This window comes from Charadrius vociferus, unplaced genomic scaffold (genome assembly GCF_000708025.1).
Source record: "Charadrius vociferus isolate BGI_N301 unplaced genomic scaffold, ASM70802v2 scaffold162, whole genome shotgun sequence".
NCBI lineage: Eukaryota > Metazoa > Chordata > Aves > Charadriiformes > Charadriidae > Charadrius > Charadrius vociferus.
In genome coordinates, this window is record NW_009647236.1 from 3,743,949 (window position 1) to 3,765,325 (window position 21,377).

At 45.2% G+C, this 21,377-nt stretch overlaps 1 protein-coding gene across 2 annotated transcripts in view; it reads left to right on the forward strand.

Annotated features, from left to right (window-relative positions):
- Positions 1 to 21,377, forward strand: part of LSAMP (limbic system-associated membrane protein) — a 314,985-nt gene that overhangs the window by 204,738 nt on the left and 88,870 nt on the right. The gene's annotated exons all lie outside the window — the stretch shown is intronic.

Here is a 21,377-nt window from a genome sequence, read left to right on the forward strand (position 1 = left end):
CATTGATTAGCTTTATATGAATAGTCTTCTGTGATATTCCCATATATGTAAAGGGTTAAAGAGGGTTTGAGGTAGGCGGAGTACAAGCTTTCTGCATGTGCTACAGACAGTCAAGTTATCTACTGCATTTCAGCAGCCAAAAGAGGGGAGAGAATTACAGAAAGAAGGTTGGAGAGACAAAGGTAGAATAACACATTGGAACAGAGCTCAATCCAAGGGCTGCATCCAGAAGCTCCTGGATGTGGGGCCTGTGGTTCAGATTGGGGTTACTCAGATTTCCTGTCTCATCCCTTCAGCCAAACCAAAGTCCTCCTGAGCTTTCACATATATGAAATCCAGATATGCAGTTTGTATTTCTGGCCCATTTCTTGCAATACCAAAAGAAGGAAGATGGGGAGAGACTGCCAGGAAGAGGAGGGAGGAGCAGAGCTGACAAGGGGGAGCACTACTCATCCTCACTACCAGACTGTCCTCTTCTGCTGTTTTCAGTATTAAGCATGACTGTGCCATTTGCATATGTAGGGGGATAGAACCTATTTTTTCACCTTTAATTATGTATATAGAATCTTCTAGCTCTAGCATTTCTGCTCTTAAGATTTATTTCATATCAAATCTCCCATCTTACTGCTGCATCAGTTTAACTCTTTCTTGTATTCAAGTAGGAGACACTCCCTAGCTATTCTGTGAGCACAGCCTAACGTTGTCCAAGTTAAGGGTGTTACAAGGATGCTAGCTTAAATCTTCCTGAAAACTGTGGCCTGGTACACGAGATGCATTGTTCAGAGCAGTAATAAGCAGATTCTTCTCCTGACTCATCATTTTGTCTGCATGTTAGTGCTTTGTGTTTTTTTCCAGTTGTACCACCTACTCCATTGTATCAAACACAGACTTCTTTTCTCCCTTTTAAGAAGGCTCCTCAGAGCAAATCTTCATTCTGGCTACCCCCTCTGGTGAGCAAAAGGACTGGGGAATCCCATCCCCGCTTTGATTCCAGGATCAGTTTTCCTGGGTCTGTTGTTCAGTTTTCTAGCATGCCCCTTCTCACTTTTTCTCCAGTGTCTCAGAGGTATTGCCTTGTTAGCATCCCTCAGCACCATCTCACTGACCCCCTTCCAGTCCATCCTCAGCCCTCCCCTCTACAGTGAAGCCTGCCAAGCACCCGCTTCCTATCTGACTAGAGCCAGGGATGAAGGGCAGGCAGGCCCCAGTCTGTCACCTCCCCGTCTCACTGCTTGTTGTTCTCTCTCTTTTTCCTCCTCTCAACCCATCTGTTACATTTTACGGGTACAGAGAAACTGCTTTCAGACAGACACCAGGTCGTTGAGCAGCATGTAGCCCAATAAGGCACTTGTCCCAAAATGGGGGACAGAAGGGCTTCTTTTAAATGTTTTTCTTGAGGTTGACAATTAATATAAATTCTAAATCTATTCCAGAGCTGCTGGAGTTAGAAAAACGTCTTATCTTGGAATCTCCCTTTTCCAGAACTGTAAGGCATTTTGGCTCCATTTATGCTAGTTTTGAAGACATCTGCTATGCATCAAAGAGCTATTTTTGATCATTGTAAAGGTTTCTAAAATATATCTCTCTCCTTGGATTTTTTTGCAGTTAAACTTGTGACTGCAGAACTGGAAGAATAAGTGTTATTGAGCTTGTGTAGGAGGTTTTGAATGGACAGGTTGTGAAATTAAACCAGCATTGGGGGGGGAGAGGGTCAAATTACTTTTTCTTTGTGTACTTTCCTCAAGGAGTTCATAGTGAGATTGTCTGCTGTTTCTTTTCTTCATTGACTTCATCGATAGTGTTTGTTGGATAATTACCTGAGTTAGGATCACAGAAATTCTTTATTTCTTGTTGGCTGGGAAGTGGAAGATACAAATGCAAAGGGAAAGCAGTGTTGCTACTTATGCAAAGAGGGCAGGGATGCATATGAAAGTTCATTTAAATGTTGCTGGGCCTCAGGAGTGATCATAGCCCACTCATCTGCCTATCTGAGAAGCTAAAAAAATTACTTTATAAAATGCTATATCGCTTCCTTTGCTGGTCCTTCCGTTGAACCTAGACATTTTTCTCACAACAACTCTAAGTCCACAAGCCCTGAAGAAGCCCACAGGAAAAAACCCTCCCCTTATCCTGTGAGATAGCTGAAGTGCGGCTCTGGTTGTTGACTGTACCACTGACACCCAGGAGGAAGGCAGGTAAGGGGAAAAAATACTTTAATAATTCTGATGGTGAATGACAAGACAGATCAGCTTTAATTTAACGAAAGCAGGAGTGACATTCCTTGGAACGACACAAGTCCTTGCTCTCCACTTCCATTTTTCTTCAGATGATTGACTGATTGGGTTTTGGCAGAGCAGGTGGAAAAGAGTCAGCCAGACCTTTCACTCCCTTATGCGACAGGCTATTATGCTGCAGGACGTTGGCAGCCTGGTCTAACTAGTTGTGGATAGTTTAATAGGCATTGCCTGGGACCACAAACAGCTTCATTAGTTCTTCTCCTCCAGCCTGCAGAGCTCTCTTCTGGGATCGCCGACCTGCAGCTTCCAGCAACAGGCCAGCACTTCCCTGCTCATAGTCTGATCCCTTTCCTATGATTCAGGACATGGCTGCAGGCTTATTAAGCCTGCCATGCCCTATGACTTCTGCCATCACAGTTTGTGATGGTAAACCATGGAAAAGACTGTAGCAGCCCTCTGAACTGGATTTGTCAGGAAACTGTGATTTGTTCAGTTAGAGTGGGGATGAGTATTGACGATTTCCTACACAGACTACATGAGTTAGCACTTGTCAGCATTAGAAGTATTTTGTGAGGGAATATGTTATAGTCTCTCATCTCTTGAAAGGGACAAAAGCCTGGAGAAGAGAAGGCTTTGGGGAGACCTCTTAGCAGCCTTCCAGTACCTAAAGGGGGCCTACAGGAAAGCTGGGGATGGACTCTTTATCAGGGAGTGTAGCAATAGGATGACGGGTAATGGTTTTAAACAAAGAGAGAGAGTAGATTTAGATTAGCTATTAAGAAGAAATTCTTTACTCTGAGAGTGGTGAGACACTGGAACAGGTTGCCCAGAGAAGTAGTGGATGCCCCATCCCTGGATGAGTTCAAAGCCAGGTTGGATGGAACTATGAGCAACCTGGTCTAGTGGAAGGTGTCCCTCTCCAGGGCAGGGGTGTTGGAACTAGATGATCTTTAAGGTCCCTTCCAACTCTAACCAGTCTAGGATTCTATAAAACCCAGATTCTCCCCCCTGTGACTTTATACAAGGAGTAGGTGCTATCCTGTTGCTTTCTTCTCCTTGATATTAACTCATAACGTACATGAGCCATGGCCCACAAAGGTATAGATTATTTTTTCCTTACTGAATGCAGTCCAGTCAGATTTCCAGTAGTTGCACTACAGCCTGGTCAAGGTCCCAGCACAGGGCCATGTATCATTTATCAGGCTGACACGTTCTGTGTGGGCTACCACAGACAGCCTACCCATCTCTGGCTACTTATGTTAGGAAATGCTCTGTTTTCCCCTGTACCATGCACCAAGATAAGACCTAACATAGCCAAGAAAAGAATTCAGTAAGATAGTTTACAGATGGTAGGCAATGCCTGCTTTTGAGCTCATCTTAGTTTTACTTCACGTCTTTCTTGACTTATGTTTATTCAGGCTAATGCGACTTCTCCCTGCCCATAAGCTGCTGAGATCACAGTCCAGAGGCTTTAACATTTATCATTCCTCATCTCTTCATCTTATTCAGAACCATGCTGAATGCCTGGTTGACTGAAAAAGAGCTTCCCTGGGAAAAATAAAGATTCATGTATGTTCATATTCTTATCAATAAACTCCTTCTCAGCGGAAGCCCTAAAGAGTGGCCTCTTGTGACTTGGGTTAGCAGCAATATGAACCTGGACAGTTGTTGCAAGGTCTTTGCATTACCAGAGATCTCACTGCCAAGCCTGTTGTCCTGGATGGGCAGACAAACACAGAAGTAAAAGGCAGCTCCTGTCCTGAGGAGCTTGTACTTAAGTGAACAGCAGCAGTGCTATTCATGTTTCTGCTCCTTTCCCACAAGGCATCGGTGCTTGAAACCTCCCCTACGGCCTTGCTCATGGGCATTGTGGCAAGTGCTGTGAGATTGGCACCCATGCGTGGCGGCAGCCTGAGAGGTGGTGGCAAGGAAATAAAGCTATATTGATCCCTGTGGGGCTTAGCTCAAGGTTGAACAATTGAGGCTTTTACTGGTTGTGCATAACCAGCTGAGGAGCAAACAATTCAGTTACAGAGTGTGAAACTTGTATAAAACCACCAGGTATCTCATTCCTGATCCAACTTCCCCAGCCTCAGCCCAGCAGGGCCGTTTGATAGAGGACAGTCTGGATTCTCCCAAATTCCACCTGACAGTCTAAAGATACCCACTTTGGCTCAAAAAGGAGCTTAGTTATTACAGTGGTAATCACAGCATGAAAACCAGTCTAAAGCAAAGCAGATAAGTATTGATTGCAACACCCAAGTTTCATGTCACAGCATAAAATGAAAGGAGATGGGAAGGCTTGTCAAATATGCCAGTCTGATTCTCCCTAGAGGGTGCTAGAAATTCTCACTGAGTCTTAGAGAATTTACCATAGCCTGGGAAGTTTAGAAGGGATAGAGAATACAGAAGAGTGCCTGCATGCTCTGTGTAATTGAGATGGTATACATATAATATGTTTATAAACAGCTGTAGAACTCATTGCCATGGAAAGTTATTTAAAGACGGGAACTTGGCAAGACTCAAACAGTTTGTGTGTTCCTGAGGATAATGTGAACAAATCTGGATATTCTTGTTATTCACAACAGAAATATTGAATAGGATGTTAAACTTCATGCTTTGGGGCTCAATTACTAGAGATCAGGATGAGACGTAAACTGAAAGAGACAGATTATCTCACAGCCCCGCTCACTCATGTATCTTCCTTCAGTGCGTGCCGGTCTCTTTGTAGGGCTGAACACTGAACATAGGGGAAGCAGAGAGCTCTCTGAAGGCATGAGACTGAAGATAACCATATAGTTCACATGGGCAACTTTGATCTTTACATCCTGTGTTTATTTGCCTTTCATTGCTGTCTAAGCCCAAAGCCTTGCTAGGGCACTTTGTGTTGCACAGGAGAAGCCAGTTTATGCCCAAAGGAGCTAACTAACAGAACACCTTCAGCCAGGGTCACCACAAGTCACCCCTGTAGGTACTAGGTAGCGATGAGTGGGAAGGGGATTTTCTGATTATCTAAACCATTTGGATTTAGCCCACCTCTCTGCTGCACTCTTAAACCTCATTAAAACAGTTGTGAAGAGGAGGAGGAGTGTTGTTTTGGACAGGTTTTGTGGATGCTTTTTTTTTGTTTGTTTTTTTGGGTTTGGTGGGGTTTTTTTGTGGTGTTACTGTGCCAGCTCTTCTCATGTCACATCCTTCTCCCCCTCTATCTGCTTTTGCCTGGCCAGGAAATTTAAGATTTACAAGATACTTGTTTGACCCTGCATTTTAGAATACTGGGAGGCAACTGGTGATTTTTAACCAGGTCTCTTTTTCCTCCATTTGTTTTTTGTTGGTTTGTTGTTTTTTTTTTTTACTTGCATCCTCAAAATACACTCTAGCAAAAGATGTGGTCACATCTTCCACAGAGACCTCTCGCTTTGCCTCTTACACACTTACTTTTTGTTTTAGGACTTGTGAGATGTCTTTTTCTCTCTTGGTCTAGTCTTCATCTTATCCAACATCATAGGGGAAAAAAAAAAGAAAAGGATGCTGGCTCAAAAAAAAGCCTGGGAAACAAGCCAAAGTTTCAACTTTTTCAGGGCTTCTCCAGAAGGTATCCAAAGTTGTTTCAATCTCTATTTGCTTCCCACTTCCGCTGGCTCCACATTTTTTACTTTTTTAGAAGTCGCCTCTTCTTAGTGCATGGCCCACAAGTGGGAGCGCCCCTGCTCCCTTCCTCACCTGTAATAAACTGAAGTCCTGAATGTGCTCTTTCTCCAACACACTGGAGAGCTTTGATTTCTTCCTTCTGTGCCCAGAGAGACACATACACTGCACAGAGATCCCTCCTACTACTATAATAGTGCCCCATTCGGTTCCTGTGGTCTGCAGTGCTGTTTCAGTACAAGCACTGTTGATGCACAAAACGTTAATTTTCTTAACAGCTTTGATTTCTCTCTCCTGTCCCATGGCAGGGAGGGAGAGCACAGCCTCATAAGTATTTTGGAATTTCTGGGGAACAGGGAAATAAGTCTGCTGCAAGGAAGTAATTTGCATTGCTGCCTACAGCAGTGGTTGGAGGGGAACACCTGGAGTCTTCTTGTGCTTAGCTGCTCCACCTCTGGCAAGATTTTCTGTGCTTTTGCTGGGAAGATGTGGCAGTTGTGTACCAAGTTAGCAGCTTTCCTGCCACAGAAATGCTGTTCTTTACAGGAAGTTGGAGTCTGGTAGAGTTGTTTCCATTTTTACTTCTCCCAGATAGGTACCACTTATAGTCGGCCATGGTGTTAAGAGTCTTTTCCATGGCATTTTAAATGCTGAGCTGGTTTGTGTCCATATGAAAACTTTCATCCATGTACAGAAGAGCAGCGTTTTTCTAGTTCATTGCATGCTGTAATATTGCTGTTTGTGCAGTGCTCTACAGTTATTACCTCTACCGTCAAGGCTAGTGCTTCTCAATGGAGATGGTCCTGATTAGTACGGACATTCAGGAATGCTTCTTTCTCTCCCCTCCTTCCATGAGCCAGTCCTGAAGAATCCCAGAAGAATGGAAGTGGGAGTGAAAACTGAGTACCCAAGAATCATAGAGTCATAGAATCAGAGAATTGTCTAGGTTGGAAGGGACCTTTAAGATCATTGAGCCCAACCATCAACCTAACACTGCTGAAAACACTAGTAAATCATGTCCCTAAGCACCACATCTACCCATCTTCTAAATGCCTCCAGGGATGACGATTCCACCACTTCCCCGGGCAGCCTATTCCAATGCTTGACAACCCTTTCTGCGAAAATTTTTTTCCTAATATCCATCCTAAACCTCCCCTGGTGCAACTTGAGGCTGTTTCCTCTTGTCCTATCACTTGTTACTTGAGAGAAGAGATCTACCTCCATCTCTCTACAACCTCCTTGTAGGGAGTTCAAAATCTTCCATAATTAATGATGACAGGAAAAGGAATTGCCATACACTACCATAAGTAGGATCTCAGCAGCAGGTTGATGAACCTTACCAAATTCTCCACCATTGCCACCAGCACAAACCCATTGAAATCAAGGGACTTTTCTGTCATGACTAGGACGAAAAGAGGAAAGGTCTGCTGCCTACCCTGCCTAGTGTGGTAGACATTGTCTGTCTTGCCCTCCTTCCCTACCCACCTTCCTTGTGCTCCAAGAAAGCACTTGTGTGCTGTCAAGCACTCTTGTATCCTACCTGTAAGTAGTCAACTACAGGAAAACAAATTGTCTGGAGAGAATGTTACTGAATGCAAGACAGTGACAGTGTGTGTGTTATTGTGTCTCCCTCTAGTGATCTGAACTAATGAGTCTGCTTTGGGTCTCCTGTGCTTGGAGCTTCTTGTTTGGTAACAGCGTCTCTGGGTTCACAGGGGCAAAAGCCTGATATTTTAGGACTGCGTCCCATCTCCCCCGCCATCTGAAGGTCATATTCCCCACTGGCAGCTCCATGTTTACAGCTGTAGTTCTCATCTGAAAATTTAAATGTGCTTGTAAAGATAGAGGGAGGTTGAGTGTGAATTAAAGAGAGAAAGAATCCACAGCATTTTAAATTTAATACTTTCAATTCAAACATCCTTAAGAAAGTTATCCTCAAGAAGAAAATGGAGAAGCTGCATTTTTCCCCCCTTATATTTGTAATCTATAAGTATTTTCACTTTAGGCAAGCATATTTCTCACTCTCTCTTCACAGTAGGAGAGAGGCACACTAATAAAAGGGGAAAGTAAGGTAGTAGCTTATAGCTGTTCCCTGCATTTTTTTCATTTAAAGAGACTTAACCATTTTTGTTACTATGCTGCTATGTGGCTTCAACTGATCTCAATGGCTTCACTGACTTCAGTGCCTGATACATTCTTCATGGGAGCCAGAGCTACTGTCTCCTTTCATGTAAGGACGCCAGTGAGTGTGTGTGACAACATCTACTGCAGCACACGGGTCCTGCCAGGACAGTGATGTCTGGAGGTAGTTGCCCCGTACAGCTCCAAAGCCTTCACCCCTTCTAGCTTCTCTCACACAGTCATCTGACTTTCTCTTGCCTCTGCCTCCACCCCCACGCCAGTTCCACTGATGAAGCCGCTTGGCTCATATATCCCAGCTCTATTGCTAGCTGGAAAATAGTCAGAGAGAGAAAATGGAGGGGTGCAGGGAAAAGCAGGATTATTTGCAAGAATCTCCTGTACAGAGATAGACCTAGGGCAAAGAAAAAGCCAGCTTTGGGGGTCAGGACATCCCAAACCTGCTTGCTACGACAACCACAGCAAGGCCAGCTGTCAGTCAGCCTCCTGCAGTGTGGAGCTTTTCTCCCAGGTCTGAATATGGTTGTAGTGTAAGTGGGAGTTTCCCAGCTGAAGGCAGTGAGCTATTTTGGTAATGCAAGGCTGCAACAGGCGCTGCTGTTGTGAATACTTGTGCTCTTTCTTCCTTCCTCGGCCTCCTTTCTGAGCATTTCAGAAATGTGTCTTCAGAATAACCCTCCCTTTCCTGTCTGAAGAAAAACATGAGAGACTGAAAACATGATTCAGGGATATTTTTTTTTAGCAGGTGCATGTTCAAAAGTGTTGTTCTTATTTCTTTTTCAGTTACTTTTTCATTCTGAATAGCACCTGAAAAATATGACTCTTCTCATCTACTCGGTGTTTTTTCATGCACTGGCTGAACAAATCCTTTCTTGTACACGTGCAACAAGTGCCCACCGCACTGTTACTGAGGCACGGGAGCAGAGCAGGCAGCAGCAAGGGGGCTGGGAGGGGATGGTGAGCACAGGCTCATCCAGGGAACCAAGAGCTGTCGTCTGATGCAGCCTTCGAGGTTCACACCCAATTTGGGGTGACCTGAGCCATTTGAAGGATGAGCGTATCCTGCCAAAGGATCAGCACAAGCTACAAGAAGGAAAAGTCTAATGCAGGTAATGATGACCTGGGAGAGGCATTGATTGTGAGAGACTTCAGTTGCCATCTCATTGACTAAGGGCCATGACAGAGTGGAAGGGTCATGGAGTGAGGACAGGGCAGTATCCATGGCACACTTTACTGGGCAGCTCGGAGAGCCCATACCTTATCCTAGCTTGTATCCCAGGAAAGGCACCAGTGAGAGATGAGTGGACTGCAGTTGGGGGTAGGAGAAGGAAGAACAATGCAGCCTCTCAGGTGGTCCCTAACCTTCTCATAAGGGTGCCAGGGGGTCACTGCCCTATTGCATGTGCTTGGCTGGGAACTGCTGGCAGGGTCATCTTAGTACATGTACTGCAACAGTCAACATATGTCTTTACCACCACCCGTACCTGCTGTGCAGCTTGTAGATCTGTAAAAGCTACAGGAGTATGCAGGTGCACACTGCTGTATGCATTATTTGCGAGCGTTTTACTATGTGTTCATTTGTATGTTCACCGTGCTGGCATCTGTGCATGCATTTTGCTGCACAGGTAAGCTTTTTGATGTTTACCAGCCTCATGCATCAACCTCAAAGGCTTGCATTTCCTTAATGGTAGAATTGTGAAACATAGTAGAAAGCGTGAAAAATAAAAGCAAGGGAGAAGAAAGGCAGTATCTTGAGTCATATTGTACCTGCCATCCTTTGACTGTGGGCCATGGCATGTCCAAAGCTTGTCTGTACAGCCTAAACTACAGCTGCATGAAGGGGACAGAGAATAAGTATTTTAAGTGTCAATCATGACAAGAGACAAAATTTCAGAAATTCTCGGCACTGCAGAAGCTCAGATCAGGCTCCAAACTTTGCAACTCCAGCCTCTCTCCAGCACGCTCACTTGCATCTGCTGCATTTATCTCTGCTGTACTTGGGCATCTTCCAGGAAAATAAATAATTGGTTACTGCTTCTGTCTCCCCTTCTGCCCAAGGGACTTAAAGTTAATTTGTGCAGACTATTAGTCTTTGGGTAAAGGCTGCTATTGTAAAAGGAAGTCAGGGCATAGATAGATGGATAGGTAGGTAGGTAGGTAGGTAGATAGTCCTTGCACTGTGAAATTTTAAGTGCCTCTTTTTCCTGTGGGGAGATCTACAACCACTTGACTGCTGTGACAAGGATTCCTTGTGGCTGTTGGGAGATTTCCGGGAGATAACACAGGTGGAGATGGGAAGTCCCCATTCCCTAGGCACCCTTCAGTGAGCCCCAGCTCAGGAGCCTGGAGCTGCAGGTGCTTTAACTTGGGTGAAATACAGGCACATGGAGAGGCACGTCGCTCCATGTGAGAGGCTGGCTTGTGTCTCGGGAAATGCCAGGATGGGTCTTTGAGTCCATGCACAGAGCAGGGGCTGTGAGGGACTTGGGGGCAAAGAAAAGTCACATTTGCCATGCAGCATCTCCTGTGTGAGATGAGGGAAGGAGACTGTTAACTTGAACAGACAAAAGTAATTAGAGGAGTAAAATAATAGATTAATGAGCAGCCAGTGTCGGGGGAGCTTATTAATTATCAGTAGAGGATTTCCTTCAATGTGCAGGCAGGCCGAGGGCATGCAAGATAGCAACCGAAACTCTGGTCCCGTTTAAGGAAGCTGCTGGGGAATTAGTGGCGCTGGCTGTCTGGAGAACGATAGCAGGGGCTGAGTTAAATGCTTCCTTTGAATCTCGTGTTGTGTGTGGCTCAGGTAAGGGCTGGGGAGGAAGGGGGATCTGGGAAATGCTAGATTGTATCTAGCTGATGTTAATAATGGCTCAATAAAAATGCTCTGATAAGAACACACTAAAGTTGCACAGTTAAGCACTCACAAGCCAGGTAAGGTGAGATTTAAGGTTACAAATGCAACCTTAACTCTTCTCCTGCTGAGTGTACCTTAGCAGGCAGCCTCTAATTAAGGGGCATCAGGCTATTTCTCAAGTAATACATCATAACATTGGTTAATGCTCTCTTCAGCTTTGGACAGGTGCATACAGTGTCTTGTAATATTGTGGTTTTGTCTGTGTGTGCCTGGGGAAACACAGAGTCCATTTTAATTATAGCAGTGAGAATACTGCATTAGTTGTACTTGAACAACACCTGGTGGTTTAGCCACAGGGCCCATTTAAACTGTTTAGATATGGGGCAACCCACCATCCATTCTCTCAGGTCACCATTTCATATGTCAGAAAGCAGTAGGCATGGAAGAAGTTGACGTTAGCTGCAAGTAGTGTTGAATATGGGGTTTTACTTTCCAAGGACTGATTTCGACTCCTTTAGCTCCTTATAGTGTGCTTTTTACCTAACTAGGTAAAATGCTTACTGAAGCATTCAGACTGTTCACAGGGTAAGATGCTATTCTGTCCCATCAGACTATGCCACAAAATATGCCTTTCTTCTGTCACTCAGGAGGTAACTGTTCACATATCAACGTATTTCCTTTTAGGACTGCTATATTTACAACTTTCAGTCTTATTGTGCGTATAACGGTTGTGATATAATGGGAAAGAGAGAAATTGTAAAGTGTAAATCTGTTCTTGGGGAACATTGCGGAAGTGAACACATTCAATGGGTTTAAACCACACACTGTGGATCTGACATCCTTCCTTCATAGTAATGCTGAGTTGTTAGCCTGCCCATTGAACGCAAAGTTCACTTTGTGGGGAAGCCATCCCTTCTACTGTGCAAGTCCTTGAGTAAAAACTTCTGTCCTTCCCTGCAGACCCGTACTGCAGTACTCTTAGATCTCTCACAATCCTCTGTCCATGTGTCTGGCAAGCATGACCAGCAGCACCCCCTGCTATCCCACTGCTAGTCCTTGCAGCTACACAGGGCTGCTTTGGTTGGCAGCACTGTTGGACTCTGAGTGTCGTCAAACCTGTTGGGCATCATGTGAGCTGGGGTGTAGACTTGCGTGTGTGTTTGAGAGTGTCTAAAGCAGTTTGGATGCCCTGAGCTTTATTTTTTGCACTGTGGATCACTATCCAAAGAACGGATGGGGTGGCAGGAATGGCAAAGTCAAGGGCAGCAGTTTTAGCAGCAGCCAGAGATCTGTAGGTATTTTTAAAGCTTTCCAAATGCGTATTTGGTTGTCCCCAGCAAGAAACAATTGCACTGTGAGAGCTGTCCCTTAGAGGCAGGTGCGGGCTGGTCAGCGTGGAGCAGAAGCTCATCAAGAGGGTTACGTGTGAAAAAGAAAGGTCACATAACCCCAGGTGGCCTTTCAGGAGACAGATACTGGCTGACCACGGGGGAGCAGAGCTTATGTGCAAGGTACGAGAGAACAACTGCAAGGAGGAAGAGCAGAGAATTTCATAGAAAGCCCCCGGCACGGTGAAATATGCTGATTAATTTCCACAGACCTGCATGGATCTGAAGTGAGCTAAAAATTTCCTCACTCAGAGACTTTGGGGATCACTGAGCAGAGTTTGTTTAAAAGAAATGAGCTTCATCTGAGAGGTTTTGCAACTTGTGCTAATGAGAGTCTGTCTGTCAAACTTAAGTGGCATCAAGTGGCTCAGAACAAGGGCTCTTGGGCGTTAAATGGTTCCTACCAAATACCAAGCCCATTACCATGATTGGCTGTTATAGCCCTCTAAACGGCAAAAGTGATTAAATTGGTCGTTATGAAACACTAAAGATGCATAATTATGAAAAATAAGGCTTGAGTAAGAGGAGATTTCATCTCACTCACTACTTTGTATCTCAAGGAAGGAATCAATGTAGAAATGTTTTAAAAGCAGCCAAGGGTTGCCCCTTGTCTGGTTTTCTTCTGACAGTCTGGGAATCATGAATGTATTTGGAAGTGAGGGTGTTTCTCCAGTCTCTAGGCTGACATATGAGCTGAAGGCCAGATTTCCCAAGTTCCCCTCTCCACATAAGATTGAGTTTCTCCCTTGTCGCAGAGGGTTTGACTCCCTGCTATCCCTCACTCAGTCTTGTACTCAGAGGGAAGTCATCTTTTCTTGGTAATGTGCCACACGATACGTCTAACCGTTCCAGCTGCATGGAGCAATGAGGTGTGAACAGATTGGGTCCTGACAAGAGGGGGAGCACAACCAGCTCTACTGAAGCCACAGCACAGCAGCGTACGGCACTGTGGGTGGTCAAGGGAGGTTACGCTGGGCAGGGGCACCTCCAGGAAATCCACGGGTGCTAAAGTAGTAACACATTGGCATATTTAGTAGATTGGGTAATCAGAATTAAGAATTGAGGGGTTTTTAGCAGGAAATTGCTGTGGGAGGCCTTGAGATGCTACCAGCGCCAAGCAAGCCCAGCTCTGCCTGGCTCTCCCTCCTATTTTCTAAGGGGAGGTCCAGTGCATGAGTTTCCTCACTCCCCCGGGGCACATCAGGCACTCCTGCCTTATACAGGAGGGAAGAATTTACGTCCTCAAAGTGTCAAGCTCATGGGGTGCCGCAGGCATGGGCACAAGCACATTTTCTCCTCCTGGAAAACCCTCAGCTACCCCAGATGACTGTTCTCCATGCCACAGAGAGGGGCTTTCTAGGAGGCAGTTTAACAAAGGTTGTTGACAAAACCAAAGTGTCGGTTCTTCTGTCACTGGTTTTTGGTCAGTGTGTGCAAGAGCGCAGGGGGCACTGAGTATTGATGACACTCTCTACAGGTGGGCGAGGGCGTTGAATAAAGTCGCACAGCTCTTATGCATCTTTGAGCTTAGGGTGTCGGGGGAAAAAGTTGTGAAGTTATGCTGGTGAAAAAGGGGAGGCCTTTTGCCTTCAGAGCAGCTTACTTTCCTGTTGTTGGGCAACTCTGAGGATAAAACCAGTGCTTTGCACCCTCTCTGCTCTCCTGGTCCTGCCTCTCAGCTGAGCCAGTTCCCCCCACTGCTGGTTTGGAGCACCCTTCAAATGTAGTTCTCCCATTAAAAGACTGGAATATTACCAGGCACAGAGCAGAACACATGCGTGGTGGTTCTCCAGCACAGCTCAGTCAACCCAGACTTTGGTGCCACCCCGGCCCTAGAAGAGTTTTATACCCTCCTTAGAAAGAATAATAGTGGTGGTGAGTTATGCACAGCCTCCAGGGCCCTCTGCTCTCCTTGAGTTGCTGCACTTCTCCCTGGGTGAGAGTAAGCCGAGTCACTGAGCCCAAGTCCTTGTTTCTCTTGTTGAAACTAAGTGGTCACAAGGGATATGCTGGTTTTTACGTTCCCTTATTCCTGTATCTGATGTGTAATGTACCAGCAGATTCTACCCCAAACTCCGCTGACCATTCATCTCCCTCATCTATCTGTCTGTCCCTGCTCTCCTTCCTTCCTCGTGTGACAGCTGATGTTGAATATCTTTCAGGAGCTTGATTTGTTTGTAGCTCAAATGCCTTTAAAAATGATCAGACAAGGCTTGGTATCAGAATATGTAATTTAAGGCATTAGTCACTTTTAAGAAAATAGTCCGTGTGGCTGTGCCATCTATGGCATTATTCACATCCCAGAAGACAAGTAATGTCATCTGCATATGTATGTGAGAGTGTGTGAGCCATCTAGTCAGCTGATTTGCCATATAAAATTGTCTTTTCCTCAGTACTCATGTGGCTGCTATAGTCAAAATAAAATGTGCCGTGTCTTAAATGGAAAGCCAAATATCTCTGCCTTTTGAAGAGACTGCATTCTTCCCAGAGATAAAGTTGTAACACACCTCTTGGCACCTACCTGTGCCTCCAAATCTAGGCTACTCAGCCAAACTTGATCTGTCTGAAAAACTACTTGTGTTAATTTAAACTAAGTTAGAAGCATCCTGAAAAGTTTCAGACAACTCTTGAGGTGTTGGAACGGAGGACAGCTTGTGAAAATGGATTGATTTCATTCCTTAGATGTTATTCTAAGTTTTTTCATGGCTTGGAATTTGCACATAGTTGTTGGCTTAAATCCCCAGCTGTACTGGAAAAGATTATTCTCTGTAAGGGTGAATGTTTTTCATGAATTCTGGTTATGGGGATGCAGAACTATTTCATTGTTGCAGCTCTCTTCCAGAAAACAGTGACCACTATGAAGTTCCTTGCCCACACAGTAACTTGTAGGCATTTAAAAAATGTCTACATTTGAAATTCTTCCAAAATGATGAATAAATTTGTCTAAGACTTCCCGTATTATTGGCCTAGCTTATGCTAAAATATAATAGGGTTGTGGTTGCCATTATCTGTGGACTTGAAACTATGGGTGTGTGTATCGGGACCCAGATCACTCGAGGATTAAACTTTTTTGCTTGAAACACTTCCCCACAGAAAAAAAAATTAACCCAGATGCCTCAAGGTCCTTAATTTGTGTTCAGGGAACAGTTTTCAGGAAAATATGTATTGCAGAGCTTGGAGAAGAGAATGAGTCAAAAACTGAGCTGGGTTTCACATGTGGAACCTTTTCTGAGCAATTTCTCATCTTATCATTTGATCTGTTATCCCCAACTGCATTTTCATCATTTGCTCTTGACGATGATGACTTTGATGACAAAAAGTGGGGTGGGGGGCGGGGGGGGGGGAACTGAGTTATATAATCCAAGTTGTTTTCATATCGCTTGGAAAGGCCTCAACACTTCCTCAAAGTTTATAGCCTTCATGGATGTCAGTATCTGGAAATTGTACGAAAATTTTACCTAAACAGGGAGATTGCATGTTTCCAGCCTAAAAATGAATATACTAGTGGCAAACATTGCCTTGTGACTGTGGTCTGACTTGTTTTGCTGATCTTTGGCACATCACATCGCTGCATTTTGCCTGTATGTTGTCTCTCCCTTTGCAGATTCTTTTTTTAATCTAGTGGTTATACAGTGTCAACAAATACAGGAGGGAATGTTGCAAATTCCCAGTTTCCCCCTCTCAAACCCTAGCTTGGAAACTCAAATTTCAGGTTGTAAACAGAATCCACTTGGACCCGTCTTCACATTCCTATGGCAAACAGTATGCGTCGTCTTTAAGATGCTGGAAATAGGTTCACAAGGAGACAGCTTTGTTCAGGAGAGTCATCCAGAACAGATTTTCTGAAAGTGACTTGAAATATAAAAGTACTGTCAAAATACTAGTGTTAGCAAAGGCTACTCATTTAGCTGGCTACTCTGCAAACCCAAAGACCAGACCACCTCTTATTTACTAGACATCAGGCTAGTAAATGTGAGGATGTGGCAAATAACCACGTACCAAAGCAATCCCTCTGTTACTTGACTGTCCTTTTTCTGACCATTTGTAACGTAAGCTCTCTCCTCTCCAGAATTCCCCAGGTCAGGAAAAGAAAATGGACTGAGGTACCCTTGTCAATAGCTCTTCCATCAAAGCCTGCCTAATTTATATGCAGGCAATAACTAAATGATGCCTGTGGGGAAAGGCAGCAGAGACAGGGCTGGGTGAGCAATTTTAAGCATTCCTTCCCCACATGCATTTTTCAGTTCTGAAGGCCACTTTAAAAGGTAACTTTATTTTAAATTCCTGGACTTGCAAAACTGTGAAGGAGCAGGGTCATTAAAACCATGCAGCCCCCTGTGAGTGTCTGAAAGAGAGTGCAGCTTGTACTGACCTGTTGTGCAAGAGGAACACTCGCTGTCTCAAGATGCTGTTCCCTAGAGGGGTATGACAGTCTCCAAAGCGTTTGCCCTTTAAATGTGGTGCTCAGGACAGGAGTGTTGCTGGAGCCCCTCCTCATGCCAGGAGCTGGAAGTTCTGGGGCTATGAGAGTGAAACAGCAGTAGCTGGCAGAGGGCTTGGAGCAGATGCCCATGGGGGGAATGTGGCTGCCCTACATGATGCCTGTCACAAGCAGGAACCCAGCATACTGGCTTTTCGCAAACAGAATCCTTAAGGACACCAAGACTGAGGTTCCCCCTGCTTCTGCTTCTTCAGCTCATTAAATAAGCACTGCTGTGGTTATTAAATAACACTGCTGTGTGCAAGGCTCACCAGGCCTGAAGACTGAGCCTCCCAACCACTGAATGTCTTCTGCACTTTGCCCTTCTCCACTTTCCAAAGCAGGGAAGAACAAGCCCCTTCTCTCTCTGCAAAAAAAACCATTTGCGCCGATTTTGGAGGTTGTCACAGGTCATATCCCCACCATGCCACAATGCTGTTGTCAGAGATACTCTCCCCCTCTTCCCACTACCACATTGCACTGGGAATCGACTCTTCTCCCCATATCAATGTCAGAAACCGATATTCTCATAGCTTCCTTCCTCCTTTCCCCCGCTCTGTGCTGGCGGCTGCTCTTCCACCCCCTTCCTGCGCTTGAGATACCTGCCGCAGTAGGCGGATGGGATCCTCCTGCAAGCTCTTTAATTGAAAGGAATTTCTGTCCGGCCTGGAGATGTCAGGAGGCTGAAAGAGACGTGTTTCTGTAAAATGAGGTTTGATCTGTGGTGCAACAGGCAGCGCCTGGATCACTGAGAGTCCTTCACACTCGCTGGCTGCAGCTGGCTTTTCCATGGGGGATGTTAAATGAAGGTGGGGGGCTGTCAGGGTGTGGGTGCCGGAGACCCCTGCGGCTCGGCTGCCAGCTCTCCCTTCTGCAGCGCCGGCCTGCGAGGTGCCATTGCTTCCTTTCCACTTGGCGCTTCCCCTTGCCTGCTGTGCCACTTCCATTTCTGATTCCCATCAATTTGAAACAGAGCCCCACTGACCCTGCTGACCGCTGCTCATACATCTCCCGGCATGGTTAATAATAATGGCCTCTGTGGGAAATGATGGGCTGAGACAGAGAAAGGACATAATGATGCTTTGGCTGGCGTAGGCAGAAAGAGGAAAGTGAAGTGACAAGCAGCTAAACAGCAAGAGAGGGGTGTGATGATAAAAACAAACAAACCTGCAAATGTCTAAAAACCCACAGCAACAGCAGCCCTGAAACAAATGGGGAGAGACAAGCTTGAGTCCCCGAGGGAGAGAAGAGGGGAAAAAAGAGAGAGAGAGGAAAGCGAGCAGAGAATCGGCCAATAATTGAAATGGCATCAGGGAAAAAAAGAACTGGAAAGCACAGAGGGAAAGACAGGCTTGGAATTGGCAGGTGGCAACGAAAGAGGATGAAAGACAGAGTGAGAGAGTATGGAGGAAGGAAGACGTGGATATAGTGAAAGGAAAAGGTGAGGGGGATGGTATATGCGGAGTTAACCAAAGAAAATGTATGCAGAATGCGAGGTGGGAAAGCACGGAGGGAAAGCGACCTATGCATTGGAAGAGGAGGAAGAACAGAGGTGTACTGAGCCAGGGTAGAGAAAGGAGAGAAAACAAGGTATTTGGGGTTAGAGAGAAGGAGGAAAGAACAAAGCAGTGGGAGATAAAGAGTTAAAGAAGAGCAAGTTGAAGAGCCCCAGTTCTGTGCCCTTAAAGTTCACCAAGGAGACACAAAGAACAGGGTTTGGAAACACGGAGCACCTGATGTAACCTGCTTCTCCAGAGCTGTACCAGTCCCCATCAGCTGCTTGGGATCTGAGTGTAAATTCCAGGGAACTGCTTTTCATTTCTGAATAAGCAGAGTTTGATTTGATGGAAAAAGCTTTTGGCCCTGCACTGCAGCCCCACCACCCATAGCACATAGCAGGCAGCTTTGTTGTAGGTGTTTTCTCCATAGCAGTATAATGGCAGCAGCAAGGAAAGCAGCAGGTATCTATCTCTTGGTTGGGCAGATCAGCCCCTTCCCTGCTCCTTGGTTGCTGGGTTGTCTCTAGTGCCTGACCCTGCGCGGGACGGATGTTTCCTTCTGTTGGTAAAGCAGATCAATGCTGACATCATGCACCGTCAAGAGATTTTTCTGTCAGTGCAAACAGTTGCTGCTGCCCTTGGTGCTCATCGATAACCAATTACGCGATCATCTGCGTTTTCTGGCTCACTATTTTTTACCCCTGCACAGAGGAAATCAGAGAAGATGGTTAAATTTCCTCTCCGTGATTTCTGTCCCATGGCTGGTGCTGGGATGAAGGTGAGTGGCAGTTGTTGGAGCAGGGCTGCTTTCGCTGTGCCACGGGGAGGTTAGCCAAAAGGCAGGGGTGAGTCGTGCCTGCCCAGGCAGAGGAGTGTAGGCACATCTTCAGCAGGGTTCATCACTCGTCTTAGCTCTCACATGCTCAATAATTGAAGGTTGTTTTGCAAGTGGTCCTCAGTGGTCCTTCAGTGAAACTCATGTCCTGGGTTCTGTGCTCACGTCTGTCCCTGCCCTCCTGTGTAACAGTGCATAAGCCAAGGATATTTCTATGCCCCCATTTTTTTCCCCCAAAATGTCTCCATGACACTGACCATGAGAATTTTAGATTTCATGTACTCTCAAGGCACTTTTGGTCTTTTTGATGGGATGGAATTGATATGCATTCATGGTAAGGACAAAAATGTTTTAGGGTTGGGTTACAGTTGCAAATACATGTACAAATACAGAGCTTGCTTACTTCAGATATTCTACAGCATTTGTCAAATGGAGTCATTGAGGCACGAGAGTAAGCCTGAGAAGCAACTGCAAAAAGAGCACAAGCACAAAAATGTGTTTTTTAAAGGTCTCCATCAATTTTCATTGAACTATTTTTTATTGGTATCCTTTTCCCCAGCTTTTTTCTAACTCCTTAGAAACCATGCTTACCCCTCCCCTTGTTGTCTTTTCAGCCTCCGCCTGTCTCGTGTAAGGTCTTGTTCTTTTTTTTTTTTTTTTTTTCTGGTAAAGATGAGAGTCGTTAGTATCAAATACAAGTGGTTGTGGCACAGAGAAAAGGAGGGACCTGGGTGAGCCTCCTGGCTGGCATTCTGATGCAGAGATTTGGTTTTCAATTAGGTAATGCTCTCTGAAAACAGGGCTGCTGGAGCACATGGGACAATATTGACTAAAGCACAAAGCAATTCAGTGGGTGACCTTCATGCTCTTGCATATGTAGCCAGTCAGGATGCATGCCGTGTAAATGCCACCCAATCGGTATTCATTTCATGTGACTTGTAACCAACCTGCACCAGGGAGTGGATGAAAGGCAGCGTTCAGGTATGTAATATGATTATCAGATAATATATCAGACTGCGATTCCACAAAGCCAAAGGGTCAACAAGACTGGAAAATGTATTTTGCAGCTTCTGAGAAGATGAATTTTTTGAAGATTAGTGTGTTCTCGATATAAAATGAATAAATAAATACATAAAATAAATAGATGTCATGTAACATGGCTCCCACTTCTGCCTAGCCAACCAGCCAGCTCCCAGGGAAACTACTCTGTGTGTGTGGACACCCTAGTTCATATTTGGGTTGGGTTGTGGTTGCACATATGAAACAAAAGCAAAGTTCTGGCCCTTTCGCTGTTCTCCTGTCAAGGGGTGCAGAGTAATTGTGTGGTTCAATCCCACTGTTTTTCATAGCCCTTTGAGATGGTGGCCTCCCTTACTGAGACCACAAGGTACTCTTCTGTTGGCGATCACCGTGTTTGGACTCCCGGGGCTGGAGGCAAAATACTGCCTGTCCGTCGGTCCTGGCTCCTGTTGCTAGCCTGCCTAGGGAAGGTTTCCTTCTGGGCATCTACGTGCTCTTTCCTCACTCGCCTGCCATAGGTTTGAGTCAAATCACCTTTGCCTCACAGAGTAATGCACATTTTTTCAAGAGTCAGCCTTTACTTGGCCTTTGACTGGATGACCTGACTCCCTCACATGTGGGAGGATGAGGCTGGAGACCGTTACTACAACTGGCTGAAGTTATGCTGTTTAAAGTTTTAGCAAAACACACTCAACTGTTTGCTCCTGAGAGACTACAGCTGTGGTAATGCTATAAATCATTAACATCAACCTATAAGATGGGTTCCCAGGCATTTACGCTGCTGCTTCTGATCTCCGGTATGAGGAATAGCCTATGATGCCAATCCCCGTTTCAAAGATCATCTGTGTGATCTCACCGGTAGCATTGTTTAGGCTGCTCAAAACCTCACTCATGTCAAACCACCAAGTTCAAAAAGGGGGAAACAACAGACACAGATGGAGGGGTTTTTGGTTTGTAAATGGACACAGCTGCGCAAAAAAAAGCTGGGAGCTATTCTCGCAAGGCACCCAGAATAGCTGTGCTCTAGTCAGTGAGAGCAGCTTTTAAGACAGACACTTTCTTTTCTCACAGCTCAAAGAGCAAGTAACAAAAAGTAGTAAATCTCAGAGAAGAGAAATGACCTCTGAATTTTCTCAGCAAAAAAAGCTGGCTGTCTTGAACTGGAAAAAAACGTAGCTGGGCTTTGTAAAGAAATATTCCTTACATTAAGGGAAAAAGGCAAGTATGATAAGATTTTACTGTAGCTAAATTTTAAGGCCAGAAGGGATCATCTA